Below are 17,056 nucleotides of genomic sequence, written 5' to 3'. Positions count from 1 at the left end.
CACACACACACACACACACACAGGTCAGATGACTTCACGTCACCACCGCTAAGCTAAAGGTGGCTAATGTTGGGCTATAAAGGAACTACAGCACGGTCACATGACTTCACGTTACCACCGCTAAGCTAAAGGCGGCTAATGTTGGGCTATAAAGGAACTACAGCACGGTCACATGACTTCACGTCACCACCGCTAAGCTAAAGGTGGCTAATGTTGGGCTATAAAGGAACTACAGCACGGTCACATGACTTCACGTCACCACCGCTAAGCTAAAGGTGGCTAATGTTGGGCTATAAAGGAACTACAGCACGGTCACATGACTTCACGTCACCACCGCTAAGCTAAAGGCGGTTAATGTTGGGCTATAAAGGAACTACAGCACGGTCACATGATTTCACGTCACCACCGCTAAGTTAAAGGTGGCTAATGTTGGGCTATAAAGGAACTACAGCAAGGTCACATGACTTCACGTCACCACCGCTAAGCTAAAGGTGGCTAATGTTGGGCTATAAAGGAACTACAGCACGGTCACATGACTTCACATCACCACCGCTAAGCTAAAGGCGGCTAATGTTGGGCTATAAAGGAACTACAGCACGGTCACATGACTTCACGTCACCACCGCTAAGCTAAAGGTGGCTAATGTTGGACTATAAAGGAACTACAGCACGGTCACATGACTTCACGTGACCACCGCTAAGCTAAAGGTGGCTAATGTTGGGCTATAAAGGAACTACAGCACGGTCACATGACTTCACGTCACCACCGCTAAGCTAAAGGTGGCTAACGTTGGGCTATAAAGGAACTACAGCACGGTCACATGACTTCACATCACCACCGCTAAGCTAAAGGTGGCTAATGTTGGGCTATAAAGGAACTACAGCACGGTCACATGACTTCACGTCACCACCGCTAAGCTAAAGGCGGCTAATGTTGGGCTATAAAGGAACTACAGCACGGTCACATGACTTCACGTCACCACCGCTAAGCTAAAGGTGGCTAATGTTGGGCTATAAAGGAACTACAGCACGGTCACATGACTTCACGTCACCACCGCTAAGCTAAAGGTGGCTAATGTTGGGCTATTAAAGGAACTACAGCACGGTCACATGACTTCACGTTACCACCGCTAAGCTAAAGGCGGCTAATGTTGGGCTATAAGGAACTACAGCACGGTCACATGACCTCACATCACCACCGCTAAGCTAAAGGTGGCTAATGTTGGGCTATAAAGGAACTACAGCACGGTCACATGACTTCACGTCAACACCGCTAAGCTAAAGGTGGCTAATGTTGGGCTATAAAGGAACTACATCACGGTCACATGACTTCACGTCACCACCGCTAAGCTAAAGGTGGCTAATGTTGGGCTATAAAGGAACTACAGCACGGTCACATGACTTCACCTCATCACCGCTAAGCTAAAGGTGGCTAATGTTGGGCTATAAAGGAACTACAGCACGGTCACATGACTTCACGTCACCACCGCTAAGCTAAAGGTGGCTAATGTTGGGCTATAAAGGAACTACATCACGGTCACATGACTTTCACGTCACCACCGCTAAGCTAAAGGTGGCTAATGTTGGGCTATAAAGGAACTACAGCACGGTCACATGACTTCACCTCATCACCGCTAAGCTAAAGGTGGCTAATGTTGGGCTATAAAGGAACTACAGCACTGGTCACATGACTTCACATCACCACCGCTAAGCTAAAGGTGGCTAATGTTGGGCTATAAAGGAACTACAGCACGGTCACATGACTTCACGTGACCACCGCTAAGCTAAAGGTGGCTAATGTTGGGCTATAAAGGAACTACAGCACGGTCACATGACTTCACGTCACCACCGCTAAGCTAAAGGTGGCTAACGTTGGGCTATAAAGGAACTACAGCACGGTCACATGACTTCACATCACCACCGCTAAGCTAAAGGTGGCTAATGTTGGGCTATAAAGGAACTACAGCACGGTCACATGACTTCACGTCACCACCGCTAAGCTAAAGTTGGCTAACGTTGGGCTATAAAGGAACTACAGCACGGTCACATGACTTCACGTCACCACCGCTAAGCTAAAGGTGGCTAATGTTGGGCTATAAAGGAACTACAGCACGGTCACATGACTTCACGTCACCACCGCTAAGCTAAAGGCGGCTAATGTTGGGCTATAAAGGAACTACAGCACGGTCACATGACTTCACGTCACCACCGCTAAGCTAAAGGTGGCTAATGTTGGGCTATAAAGGAACTACAGCACGGTCACATGACTTCACGTCACCACCGCTAAGCTAAAGGTGGCTAATGTTGGGCTATAAAGGAACTACAGCACGGTCACATGACTTCACGTTACCACCGCTAAGCTAAAGGCGGCTAATGTTGGGCTATAAAGGAACTACAGCACGGTCACATGACCTCACATCACCACCGCTAAGCTAAAGGTGGCTAATGTTGGGCTATAAAGGAACTACAGCACGGTCACATGACTTCACGTCAACACCGCTAAGCTAAAGGTGGCTAATGTTGGGCTATAAAGGAACTACAGCACGGTCACATGACTTCACGTCACCACCGCTAAGCTAAAGGTGGCTAATGTTGGGCTATAAAGGAACTACAGCACGGTCACATGACTTCACCTCATCACCGCTAAGCTAAAGGTGGCTAATGTTGGGCTATAAAGGAACTACAGCACGGTCACATGACTTCACGTCACCACCGCTAAGCTAAAGGTGGCTAATGTTGGGCTATAAGGAACTACATCACGGTCACATGACTTCACGTCACCACCGCTAAGCTAAAGGTGGCTAATGTTGGGCTATAAAGGAACTACAGCACGGTCACATGACTTCACCTCATCACCGCTAAGCTAAAGGTGGCTAATGTTGGGCTATAAAGGAACTACAGCACGGTCACATGACTTCACCTCATCACCGCTAAGCTAAAGGTGGCTAATGTTGGGCTATAAAGGAACTACAGCACGGTCACATGACTTCACGTCACCACCGCTAAGCTAAAGGCGGCTAATGTTGGGCGTGATGTCATTAAGTCGTCTCATTTAGACCCTTGTCAGCAACCGTCGTTAGTAAATCCACCAGTGAGGTATTTACTGACATACTTTACGCAGTAGAATATAAATCTCTTCAGCTCGTCTTAACCACAGACCTTATTTCAGGAACATGTGAACATAAAAACATTCAGAAACCATTGACCTCCAGACAGGGGACAGGAAGTGCTGAGTCATGTTTCAGGACTGGTTCCTGCAGCTTTCACACGTCTCCTCTTGAAACCACAGTGACAGAGAGTGAAAGTGCTGTGATGTTGTTCCTTTCTTCTGTATTTTGGATGTGGTGACCTGCTCTTTGTTAAACTGTTAACCTATATACGAAATATAAATAGGATAAAGTCGTGTAAACAGGTTTTCCTTACAGCAAGTTCTGAATATAAACTGAGGAGGATATTTCCAGCTCACTATTAACTGTTGTGTGTGTGTGTGTGTGTGATCCTGCAGGGCAGAGCGATGGAGAGGGCAGACGAAGTGAGTCACACACACACACACACACACACACACACACACACACACACACACACACACACACACACACACACACACACACACACACACACACACACACACTGCTGTCATGTAACAGCACCGTTTCCTTTTCAAATGGATCTCAGTGTTTCCGTACCCGGTGCCCCCCATCGAAGAGAACATGCTGGATGAGGGGAAGCTACTCAAGCCCTGGGACACCAAGAAGGTAAGTACAGTTATTTTAAAAAGTGCTTGTTGACTTATTTATTAATGTGTAAATCCACTAAATAAAACTTAAAAAACGTTATTATAACTATGTATTATTCTCCAGTTGCCTCTGTTGTCGTCCCGGCCAAAATCCTGTGAAGTCCCTGGCATCAAGTAAGTCTAACATCACCACACACACACACACACACACACACACACACACACACATACACACATACACATACACACATACACACATACACATACACACACACATAGACACATTGAAGTACACCATATACCTCCCAATTGTAGTGGAGTAGTGGTACAAGTACCTCAAAAAGTGCAGTACTTGAGTAAATGTACTTAGTTACTGAACCCTGTGTCCTCAGCATCTTCTCGTCTCCGGAGCAGCCGTCCCCCCCCCCGGTGCACGGCGTCCCGGCGTCTCTGAACACCGGCGGCTCGCTGCCCGATCTCTCCAGCCTCCACTTCCCGTCGCCGCTGCCCACGCCGCTGGACCAGGACGAGCCCTGTTACCCAGGATGCACCTCTCTGAGCGGGGGCAGCAGCACGGGGAACCTAGCCTCCACCCTCACGCAGCTGGGCATCAACGCCGCCAACGCTCAGGGCGGAAACGCCAACTTCCACCACCACACGCCAGGTACAACTCCACCTGTCTGTCTGGAATCACGTGAGGGTTCAAGATCTCACGGGATCTCTGGGGGCTGCTCACTGACTCTGATCTCAGCTTAAACTCTGACCAGGTCTTTAAATATCTACTGATATTCACCTAATGCTTCACCGGCTCTGTGGCGCTTCAGGTTGAAGTGTAATTCTTATTTCACACTGGCTTTTAAATGAACTGTTATTAAGTTATAACAGTTTTAAGTGGAAAAACAAACTATTTAGATTAACTATTTTGTATTACTTTGACTAAAGTACCAGACCTGAGTTACTGAAGTAAGAGGTACTCCTCCCAGCCTCTCAGTTAACCTGGTTCAGTGTGTGTGGATCAAAGTGTCGGCTAAGAGCAGGTTAGCACAGGAAGTGTGTGGGCGAGGGGATGAGATGAAGGGGGGAGGTACGGCGAGGCCAGGCGCTAAATTTAGCCTTCAGAGAGAGAAAAGAGAAAGGAGAGGAGGGTGCTTTTTTTATTTTAAGGGCGGAAGTGCAGTCGGAAAATGTCGCCTTGTTTTATGGTCTGTGGGCTGCAGCGAGGCAGGAAGCTGCTGCAGCCTCACGATGTTACAACACAGTCTCACTGACGGCTGCTTCTTGTAGTCACACGCAGGCTCTGATACATAATTGGCAGTAATGAGGATTTTTATCGACGGGTCAAGAGTCATAATAGAAGAGCTGGCACAGTCTTGTAAATTGGACTTAGTTTTATTGAAGCTCAGCCTTTAAAACCAGGAATAAACCCCTGACAGTAAGAGTCGAGCTTCACAATATGGATATGATATCAATAAATCATGAAATGCTTTACAACAGCTTTCAGCAGATCTGCAGACACAACTCTGTGCTTGTGTCTGCAGATTATCACATGAAGCCTCATTTGCATATTTAAACACATGTCGGAAAACTTAATATAAAAAGGGATGGTGTTAATGTCAGTAATGAGGTGGTGGTATGTGTTGTTCTGTATGTAAACAGGTGTGTTCAGGTGTGTCTGTGTGTGTGTGTGTAAACAGGTGTGTTCTGTATGTAAACAGGTGTGTTCTGTGTGTGTGTGTAAACAGGTGTGTTCTGTATGTAAACAGGTGTGTTCTGTGTGTGTGTGTAAACAGGTGTGTTCAGGTGTGTTCTGGCTGTGTGTGTAAACAGGTGTGTTCTGTGTGTGTGTTGTAAAAAGTGTGTTCTGTATGTAAACAGGTGTGTTCTGTGTGTGTGTGTAAAAAGGTGTGTTCTGTATTGTAAACAGGTGTGTTCTGTATTGTCAACAGGTGTGTTCTGTGTGTGTGTGTTTGTAAAACAGGTGTGTTCTGTGTGTTCAGTGTGTGTGTGTAAACAGGTGTGTTCAGTGTGTATGTGTAAACATGTGTGTAAACATGTGTGTTTCTGTGTGTGTGTGAACATGTGTGTTCTGTGTGTGTGTGAACATGTGTGTTCTGTGTGTGTGTGTGTAAACAGGTGTGTTCAGTGTGTAAACAGGTGTGTTCTGTGTGTGTGTGTGTGTAAACATGTGTGTTCTGTGTGTGTGTGTGTAAACAGGTGTGTTCTGTGTGTGTGTGTGTGTGTAAAACAGGTGTGTTCTGTGTGTGTGTGGTGTGTAAAACAGGTGTGTTCTCTGTGTGTGTGTGTAAACATGTGTGTTCTCTGTGTGTGTGTGTAAACAGGTGTGTGTGTAAACAGGTGTGTTCTCGTCCCCCTCAGGTCTGATGGCGTCTCTGCAGACGACTCTTAGCAACCCCTCCCTGCAGTCGTCGCTAAGCAACCCCAACATCCAGTCGTCGCTCAGCAACCACTCCTTCTCCAACTCTCTGAGCTCCGCCTCCCTGCACTCGTCGCTCAGCAACCCCTCGCTGCAGTCTTCGTTAAGCTCCTCCCCTTCGCTGCAGTCCTCCCTCAGCAGCCAATCGCTGCACTCCTCCCTCAGTAGCTCCTCCCTGCAGTCGGTGTCCAGCGGGTAACCCCGGATACGGCGCGGAGGCTCCTCCTCTTTCTCGCCGTCGCTAAGCACATCGCCACGGAGACGGGCGCAGCTCTCCCCCCTCATCCTGCCCCTGGGGGGGGACTCCCGGAGGCATCACTCCAAGCAGTTCTCCCCCACCATCTCCCCCACGCTGTCCTCCATCACACAGGTAACAACTACAGATGTTATTATACTTTTCTTCAAATAGGTTCCTATCTGTGTTTTTTTACATGTGTTTAGAACAAGTTCCTTGACAGTGAGTCTCACACAACATGGTACAGATACAATATCATACTGTTATATACAAAAAGTACAATACACAATAGTAATTATCAACAAAGCATAAAGAAATATGTAGTCCAAAGAGGCTTACAACAGATGGCCATTTCTCTGACTTCACTTCCATCTTGAGTTGTAGTTCTCTATCTGTGTTTTATTTAATGTCTGCACCACGACACCAAGTCAAACTCCCCGTATGTGTCCACCTACCTGCTGATAAACCTGATTCTGAACGACACAGGAAGCGGCACTGTGTGCATCTGCAGATATCAGTGTGATCTTTTTAACTTCTTTACCGAGCATTTAATCATAATTTGTACCTCTTAAACACGTTATCTATGATCTCTGGTGAACAGAGAGGAGCACCAGCAGGAAGCTACACTGTGGAGGACGTCTGCAGATATCAAGTGTTCACTCTTTACTGAGCATTTGATGTATTTATCATTATTTTAAACACTTGGAGACGTTATCTATGATCTCTTCATAGAAAACAGACTTCATGATGGCTGTAGAGACAGAGAGGAGCACCAGCAGGAAGCGGAGCAAAGTTCTGCTGTAGACGAAATGGCTCGGACAATTTGGGAGTGATATTAGGGCTTAGCCTACAGAGAGTATAAATATGACAACTTGGTTAAAACTGACATTTTTTTTTATCCTATTAATATCAGAAATGGATTCAGCGTCCTCAATAACCCCCAAACCCACCACACACACAATTTACCAAATTGGCCATGCCATTTTTTAACTATTGTCTACATTGGCTATAATGCTAATTAACACCACTTATGCTAATTGTGTAAATGTCCCAACACATGCAGGTCAGCATCCGGCAGTCTCTATGTGCTGGAGACCCTACTATACATTTCTAACATAACACTTTAGGGGTACTCAACATTTCTGTGTGCTGGCAACTAGACCAGCGGTTCTCAAACCGAGGGTACTGCAGGTGGTCCGGGAAAAAAATTAATTAAAATAAAATAAAATCCACTTTTATTATCAAGGATTTATGCGGACCACCTCATATGCAAACTGTAAAAATAAGTACATATATAAACGTAGTGTTAAAACTCAGATATTTGTTAATTATGGACAACACTTAATTTCACTACTGGTTACCCATGGTTACGTGTGCGCGTGCAACACCACAAACATGGATCGGTGGCTAGCATCATGTTCTCTGAAGAGAAAAGAGGTTAATGAAGATGATGAGAGAGTCGGAGGCAGCTACAAGCCAGATTCCACAGAAAAGAACAAAGGAAGGGAAGATTAAGAGAAAGCACAATGGGAACTACTTGGAACTGGGATCGACCTACACGGCACTGAAGATGAGCCTTTGCCAGTATGCGTTCTGTGCTAACGAGCCTAAAACCAGCTAGTCTACGCCGTCAATCTTGGAATCTGGCACTACGTTTATATATGTACTTATTCTTACGGTTTGCATATGAGGTGGTCTGCGAAAACCCTTGATAATAAAAAGTGGTCCGCATAAACAAAGAGTTTGAGAACCCCTGAACTAGACGACTAACTTATTAGATGCAAAGGTTTTATCATCATATGCTCATGAGCTACAGAGTAGAAATGGCAATGGAACTCTCCTGACCTGAGCTCCTCCAACAACGCAATGCATATGATAAAATACACAAATAAAAATTTGTGCAAGAAGTCTATAAACATGTCAATATAATATAGGACAGAATATGAAATTAAATAATGTACATTAAGACACAATAAAATACGGTTTATTGCGGTGATAACTATTTATATAAATTAGTAGATTGCAAGATGCAAGCAGGAATGTTTATCGGGGGACTTTTTGAACTTTCAAGGTTCAAGGCTTTGATGGTCATTAATAGCTACAGTGAAGATATGACAATGAAAATCTGAGGTCACAGGCTCCTCCCACAGAGCAACACAATAACACAGATACAATAGTGCAAGTTAATACAATAAAATAGAATATAATAGAAATAGTGCAAGAATAGTCTATATACAAGTAATTGGAATATGATGTATTAGATAAATAAACACAGCTCAGGAGTGGAGTGCACCAGCTGGGCGTAAGCTGGTCGTAACTCTACGTCCGACGAGAAGGTTACGACCAAACTAAAGTTATGACTAGTGCACCACTTAGACTTAAAGGAGAGGTGTCATGGCCATTTGCACTGATCATAATTCCATTGTTGAGGTCTACTAGAATAGATTTATATTGTGCATTTCTCCAAACTCACATTGGTTTCTCAAACAGCATCTCTGTAAACTACGTATTCACTGAATTTCACTCTCTGCCTTTAACGGCTCGTTGGAGCTCCAATAGCTCCAGCCCCCACCCTCCCTGTGAGCACAGTGTGCTCTGATTGGTCGGGACGTTGTGAATCGCGCTGAGCTACGTGGAGGTGTTGTTTCCTTGTTAGCGATACACAGCCAAACACAGCCAAACTCATCCTGAGCACACACACAGCCGAAGTAAAAACAATAAGTGTGGCTTGATATTGAGTAAGAAAAAGGTTGATAAACGCTGTGAGAATGGGTCTGCAGAGAGAATGGGTCTGCAGAGAGAATGGGTCTGCAGAGAGAATGGGTCTGCAGAGAGAATGGGTCTGCAGAGAGATTGGGTCTGCAGAGAGAATGGGTCTGCAGAGAGATTGGGTCTGCAGAGAGAATGGGTCTGCAGAGAGAATTTCGCCGCGATCCCAACTGTCTGTTATCAGCCTGCAGCCAGGAAGGAGAAATCAGCTGAGCTGCCTGTGTGTGAGGAAGTCCGTGGATTGGTCAATTTGGACCAATCAGCGGGGGCTTAACGTAACGGCGCCACGGATTGGTCCATTTCGTTCCGGGTACGGCATGACATCATGCCGTACCCGGAACGAAATGGAAGAATCGAATGGACAATGACGTATCTCCAACGAGGCGTTTTGGGGAGGTATTTTCTGTGGTTAGAGTTTTACTCGCTACAGGGTGTACTTTGAGGGTTTGTGACTCTGCACACCGTTTACATGCAGAAAGACCTTCATAACACACAAGGGGACGGGTAATAACCGGAAAAAGCATGACACCTCTCCTTTAAGCCCTGTATGCGTTGAGCCCAGGGGTGTAACTCTTACGCCTAGTATGGAGCAGGCGTAAATCGGGAAGACAGACTAGTATCCATAGTAACGTAAAACAGGCAAGAAGTGAAATAACGATGGCAGTGCGTCTTGTTTACAGGTTTTAACAACGAAAGGGCATTAAACGGAGAGTCGTCCATGATGGAACAAACCCACTGGACATCTACTCAGTGAGCTGATGGAGAGGTTTCGTTTCGGCAGACAAGCCATTTCTGAATGATCGAGGGAGATTCTCCACTCAACTCCAGCACGGAATCAGACAGAAACGCTCTCCCCAACCTAGCTTGCTTTGAATGGAGAAGTTCGAGTGTTAAATTATGTAGACGTGTGTTGCCTGGCAACAATTACTGTTTGGCGTGTATTGACGGAACGCGCATCTTAGACTAGGCGCAGCTACGGACCGTGACTAGTCAGGCTGGTGCACTCGGTGTAAATTCTAATCACTAAGTCGGACATAGCTAAGCCCGACGTTAGAGTTAACACCTTACTTTTTTAGGCCTAGCTGGTGCACTCCACTCAGGTGTTTAGCAGTCTTATTATGGTGAATAATAACATTTCCAACCCCCACCCCATCCACAGGGCGTCCCTCTGGACACCAGCAGACTTCCTCTGGACCAGCGGCTCCCTCCATACCCGCTCAGCCAGTCCCAGCAGCACCCTCAGGGCTCCCAGCAGCACCAGCAGCACCAGCAGGGCTCCCAGCAGCACCAGCAGCACCAGCAGGGCTCCCAGCAGCACCAGCAAGGCTCCCAGCAGCACCAGCAGCACCAGCAGGGCTCCCAGCAGCACCAAGCAGGGCTCCCAGCGCACCAGCAGCACCATCCAGCTCCACCTTCAGAATCTCCGCAACTCTCACAACCAGCAGCTGCAGCACTTCAGCTCAGCGGAGGTGGGAGAAGTACTCAGATCTAAAGTAGATTGGTTCTTACGGCTACACAGCATGGTACAAAGGTGGGAAGTAGTGGAGTACAATACTTCGTTACTGTACTTAATTACATTTTTCTGGTATCAGTACTTTACTCTACTACACAAATACCTGTACTTTCTACTTCTTTACATGTTGAACTCAAATACCTGTACTTTCTACTTCTTACATGTTGAACACAAATACCTGTACTTTCTACTTCTTACATGTTGAACTCAAATACCTGTACTTTCTACTTCTTACATGTTGAACTCAAATACCTGTACTTTCTACTTCTTACATGTTGAACACAAATACCTGTACTTTCTACTTCTCACATTTTCCAAACAGGCTGGTTCCTTTGAATGTGTGTTTGGTGGCGTGATCATTATTATTTAGAGTCATTGCGTGCCTATTGATTTGAACACGATCCGTGTATCCATCATTTCCTGGTCTTCTCTAAAGAAGAGGGACCAATGAAAACGTTGTCATGTTGCCGTTGTTCAGCATGGAAACATTCATTAGCTAACAATGACCATTATTGTTCTATTAATATAAACGGAGGTCAGGTACTCTTTAAAACGAAAGTTACGTATGTAACTACCGTTCTATGAATCCTGGATGACCGCCAGAAGCAGTGCTTATCACTGGATATCTTCTGCATGCGCAGGTCGAGTATTTATGTCAAAGTCACGTGTGACCTCGCATGACCCCGGAAAGCATAAGTTCCGGTGTTGTCATTGAGTTCAGTCCTATATGATCTTCACGCGGGAACACGAGATTCTGAGTGACTAAGAACTCTGGCGGTCATCCAGGATTCATAGAACCGTAGTTACATACGTAACTTTCATTCTATTTCATCCTTACTGACCTCCAGAGGCGGTGCTTAGCACTGGATGACTTCATGAGGAAACCTGAGGTACCCATCCTATAGGGATGGCCTAGGTGGACTCTGCAGGAGGGCCACACCCAGCGGGTGAGGGGGCGGCAACATTCACTCTGTAGTATCTGGCGAATGTGCTCAGAGATGCCCATGTGGGCCGCGGCACATATGTCCTCCAGGGGCACACCTCTCAAGGTCGCCCATGAAGTGAAGACACTCCTGGTAGAGTGGCACTTTACCTCCGAGTGGTAAGGGACGGTCATTCGCCTTGTATGCACGGTCAATGACGTCCACGATCCAGTGGGACAAGCGCTACTTTGAGAGAGCACGGCCCCTTCTAGGACCACCGTAACACACAAAGAGCTGTTCAGACTGACGTACGCCTGCGGTAGTCTGGACATAAGCTCTAAGGGCCCGCACCGGGCATAGGAGTCTTGACCTCTCCTGATGGGGGGTCAAACCGTGCCAGCTGGATAGGCCGATTGAGATGAGAGCGTGCCAGCACCTTAGGGAGGAACGCTGTATTCGGCCATAAAGTGACACCTGAGCCAGGTCTGAGTTTCCACCTCACCGCTGTTCACGGACAAGGCCTGAAGCTCGCTTACCGCACTTTGCTGAAGTGATGGCAAGAAGGAAAGCAGTCTTGGCTGAGAGCCCACCTCAGTTCTGCCTGTGACAAGGGTTCAAAGGGTAGGCGAGCATAGGGCGTCCAGCACCAAGGGCCGGTCCCATGTAGGGGCCCTTGGGACGTTTTGGGGGGCGCAGCCTCAGAGCTCCCCTTATTAAGAAGAGGGATACCAGCCTGTGGCTCCCCGATGTGTTGTCAAACCCCTTGCGTGTTGAGATGAGATAGCAGCCACATGCACCCTGACGGGAGCGGGACACCGGCTGTCGTCCAGGAGGGACCGCAGGAACTCAAGGACAGTAGGCACCGAGCGATGCACTGGGTCCTCGTTTCGCCCTTGGCACCAGTCAGAAAATAGTTCCTACCTGTTTTCTGACTGTAGACGAGTAGACGGTGCCCTGGCATTGAGAAAAGTCCTCATGACAGGCTCTATGCAGTCGCTCAGCAGCGGGTCGGGCCCTCCAGACGGGCAGCGCATATACATTACAGTTAAGGCCCCTAGCAGCACGAGGCACACATTGCAGGCCTACTTTGAACTTTGCTTTTGAAAGAGTCTCAGTGTGAAGGTGCAGTTTCTGATCCTGTTACGTTCTCCTGTGAGCAACACGGAACGACACTGGACCAAATCAAGTGAAAGAATAATAAAAACAAGGTGTTAAAGAAATAGGTCAACAGAACAAGTGAACATCAGCTCGGTTCATGAAATAAGACGGAATATTTAGATAAATGAGATCTTGATAATTTAGGTTTCACCTTCATCACACATGGTGCCGCTTGTTTGTACTATTTTCAGGCAATTTGTAATCTATTCTAGAAAATCGATGTTTTTTTAAATGTATTTCAAGAAGCATATAAACAAACAATGGATGTCTTTTATGAACATTTATTGAAATGACTATTTTCTGATGTCAAGAGACGTAGACTACTTTCCACTGTGGGATTTGAATACATTTCTGAGTGATAACATTTTCGTCGTGTTTTTTCTTTTGTACTTATGGTCTCATGACTATTTGTACATCCCTGTGACATCGTGACACCCCTGCAGCCTACACGTGCTGATAGCTTAGCTTCTTATGAAAAGGACCATGTATATAACTTCAATGTGCAGCTCAGGGTTCATGTGTTTGAAGCATTTTTACAACAAAAAGAAAACAGGCAATCCCAACATGTGAAAACAGGGCTGAGACCTCAGAGGGTTCAGCTATCAGGTCTCAGATCGAGGGTAAACACGTGTTCTGAGGATATCAGAGATGTTCTTGAGTTTTCACAGTTCAGGCGATGTTGTGTTTCCAGCAGCAGCAGCAGCAGAGGGCGATGGGGCAGCAGATGAACTCGGGGAACGCTCAGCTGATAAAGAACGAGCGGCAGATGGATCCGTGTCTTCAGGTCGCTCAGCGTCACGTCAAACAGGAAGTGGAGCAGCAGAGAGCCGGCGGCCCCCCCCACCTCCAGCAGATCAGCCACAGCCTCGCCACCGACCTCTACAACGTGAGGAAGCTCAACCAAGGATACTCAGAGGGGGGGGGGGACCAGTACTCTGGTCTTGTACTTAAGTAAAGATAGAAGTACTCAGATCTTGTACTTGAGTAAAAGTAGAAGTACTCCGATCTTGTACTTGAGTAAAAGTAGAAGTACTCAGATCTTGTACTTGAGTAAAAGTAGAAGTACTCCGATCTTGTACTTGAGTAAAAGTAGAAGTACTCAGATCTTGTACTTGAGTAAAAGTAGAAGTACTCCGATCTTGTACTTGAGTAAAAGTAGAAGTACTCAGATCATGTATTTGAGTAAAAGTAGAAGTACTCAGATCTTGTTCTTGAGTAAAAGGAGAAGTACTCAGATCCTGTACTTGAGTAAAAGTAGAAGTACCAGAGTGTAGGAATACTCTGTTACAGTAAAAGTCCTGCATTCAAAATGTTCCTCAAGTAAAAGTAGAAAAGTATTCTCATCAAAATATAGTGAAAGTACCAAAAGTAAATAAAATAAAAATATAGTAAATAGGATTTTATGAAAGTTTTTTTATATTTCTGTCATTGCTTGTTGTGCTCCTGTCAACACGACACAGATCCTGTCATTACATAATACGCCATTTAATTTATTTTGTCCTCTTTCCCAGGATGCCTTGTTCAACTCTCTGCTGGACGACCCCTATCTGAGTCTGCAGCTCACGGGCAAATCCAACCAGCAGTAACACACCCACACCACACACACGCACACAGACGCACAGACACACACACACACACACACACACACAGACACACACCACACACACACACACACACACACACCACACCACACACACGCACAGACACACACACCACACACACACACCACAACCACACGCACACGCACACACGCACAGACACACGCACAGACACACACACACACACACCCACCACACACACACCACAACACCCACACCACACTCACCACTCACAACACCCACACACACACACACACACACACACACCTCACACACCTCTCACATACACACTCACAACATACACACACTCACAACATACATTTAGCTCAGTTATGCAATACTCAATGTGAGGTGAAAACTAAAAGGATCATCCTATCATCGCCATCATTAAACCAATCCTGTATAATACAGCCTAACATCTCTAGCGGACATCAGATCTGGGATTTATCTCTGTATTTAATGTGAGGATGGAGCTTCAGTCTGACTTTATTAAACCCTCTGATCTGACGGCAGTAATCCGTACTCTCTGTCATGTTCTCCTCTCCGGTGTATTTCTCCTGCCTTGAATCTTTTCTGTGCTTCAGTTTTCCGCAGAGAGCCAGGGCGACTGTCTCTCTCTGAACCACGCTCTGAGCTCCGATAAGAACCAGTTCCCCTGCAACAGCCAGGGGCCTCTGGACCTGCAGGACCCCCAGAACCAGAACTACTGCGGGGGAGACGGCCGCCACAACGTGCCCAACATCATCCTCACCGGTGGGTTTATCCACAGGTTTACCGCCAGCAGCTGATGGGCAGCGTTTCAGCGCTCCGTGTTATTCCTGACAAAACCTGGTTAATATACAGATATACAGAAGAGAGGCAGTGTGCATTATGCTGGTCTGTCACAGTGTTTCTCAAAGTGGTCCGTGAGCGCCCCCTAGTGGTCCGTGAATATATTGGTAAAATTTCACATTTGAAATAAATTTATTTTTTAAGTTTTCCGCACTCTCGTGGGAATATCTCCGCGATGGAACGAGCTTACGTTTCACTTTTGATTGCATGATATAGCCCAGCGCAACACCCTTCGTCACACATGTTGACACTTGTTTGTACCATTTTCCGGCGATTTTTAATCTGTTCTAGAAAAACGATGTGTTTTATTTTAGATTTCAAGAAGCGTATAAAACAAACAATGGATGTATTTGATGAACATGTATCCACGCTGGAAGTAGATTCAGATGCCAGGAGTGAGATAGAGGTTATTATCTAATATATGCATCCAATGAAGCATTGCATGAAGTCTGTTGATGATCAGAGGCTGTTGTTGGGGCAGACCATGCAGGCCAGCCCGATGGTCACCAAGGTTCATGTTTTAATAGCATTTTTACAAAAAAGCCCACGCGAGGCTAACATGTGAAAAAAGGGCTTAGACCTCAGAGAGTTAGACTTGGGCCTGCGACCATCGGTTTACTGTATTTTGTTTTGAAAATCCACAGCGGAGGTTTGTGGCGTACTACAGGCGGTGTGTTTTGCATATCTCTCAGTAGCCAACGATCTGTGAGTCTGTTGGACATAAACTACGTAATAAATGTAGTCTACATTTCATAAGAGGTGTAAAACCTGAGAGCATTTTAAATGGCATTTGAACGAAAGGCTTATATAATCTGTAGTTGTATTGTTGATTTATTGTGTGAACGAGGCGATGTAGAGAAGGTGTCATTATTAGGCTGTACTGTTGGAGTGGAGCAGGCCTATTGTTTCTGGGTATTTGGGGAGTCAGGTGGTCCGCAAGTGTTTTTTTATTGGATAAGTGTCCTTGGTATGAAAAAGTTTGAGAAACACTGGTCTATCAAACTCACAACATGTAAAAACAATATAAACTTTACATTTCAGTTTGCTGATTAAATTATGGTTTTAGCTTCATTTTAAATCTTCCACCTGAAAACTACAAATACAAATGAGTGAATGAGAGATCTGGATAAACAAAGAGCAACTCCAGATCCCCATTAGCACGAGCATCGGCTATTCTTCCTGGGGTCCTCACACACACTCTCAAACATACATCAAACTAAAACAAAACAGCTCATCATTTTCATGCAATTTACAATGCTACTTGAGGTTTCAAAGCCAAGAAGGTTTTAAATCTCTGAGTGTCTCGATCAGTGTTTCTCAATCTTGTTCATACCAAGGACACTTAACCAATAATAAAACACTCGCGGACCACCTAACTCCACAAATATCCCAAAACACATCGTTTCTCTAGAACAGATTACAAATCGCCTGAAAATGGTACAAACAGGTGGCAACATGTGTGAGGAAGGGGTTGCGCTGGGCTATATCATGCATGAAATTAAGCTCGCTCCTTTGCGGAGATATTCCCGGGAGAGTGCGGAAAACTTAAATTAATTTATTATTTCAAATGTGAAATTTTACCAATATACTCACGGACCACTAGGGGGCGCTCACGGACCACACTTTGAGAAGCACTGGTCTAGAACCATTTTTCACAAACGCTGAGCTCACAGTGTCAGTTATTAAATCAGTCTTCCTGATTTCTTGTTTCTACTGTTAGAAAACTCTCCCTGGTCCCCGGCTTGAGCTTCAATCTCAGGATCCATGTATTTGTGATCCTCTCCAGAATGGAAGTAGTCATCACATACAGAGCATCAACTAGTTCCTGAACAGTGTCCTTCACATGCTGATATCCAAGAG

The 17,056-nt window shown here is 45.8% G+C and overlaps 1 pseudogene; it reads left to right on the top strand.

The window, feature by feature from the left end:
- Positions 1-14,353, top strand: part of LOC117496428 — a 28,377-nt pseudogene extending 14,024 nt beyond the window's left edge.
- Positions 14,354-17,056: the final 2,703 nt, after the last annotated feature.

Source organism: Trematomus bernacchii, unplaced genomic scaffold (assembly GCF_902827165.1).
Source record: "Trematomus bernacchii unplaced genomic scaffold, fTreBer1.1, whole genome shotgun sequence".
NCBI classification, from domain to species: domain Eukaryota; kingdom Metazoa; phylum Chordata; class Actinopteri; order Perciformes; family Nototheniidae; genus Trematomus; species Trematomus bernacchii.
Note: the sequence above shows the minus strand (reverse complement) of the source record. Positions and strands in the feature narration are given on the sequence as shown.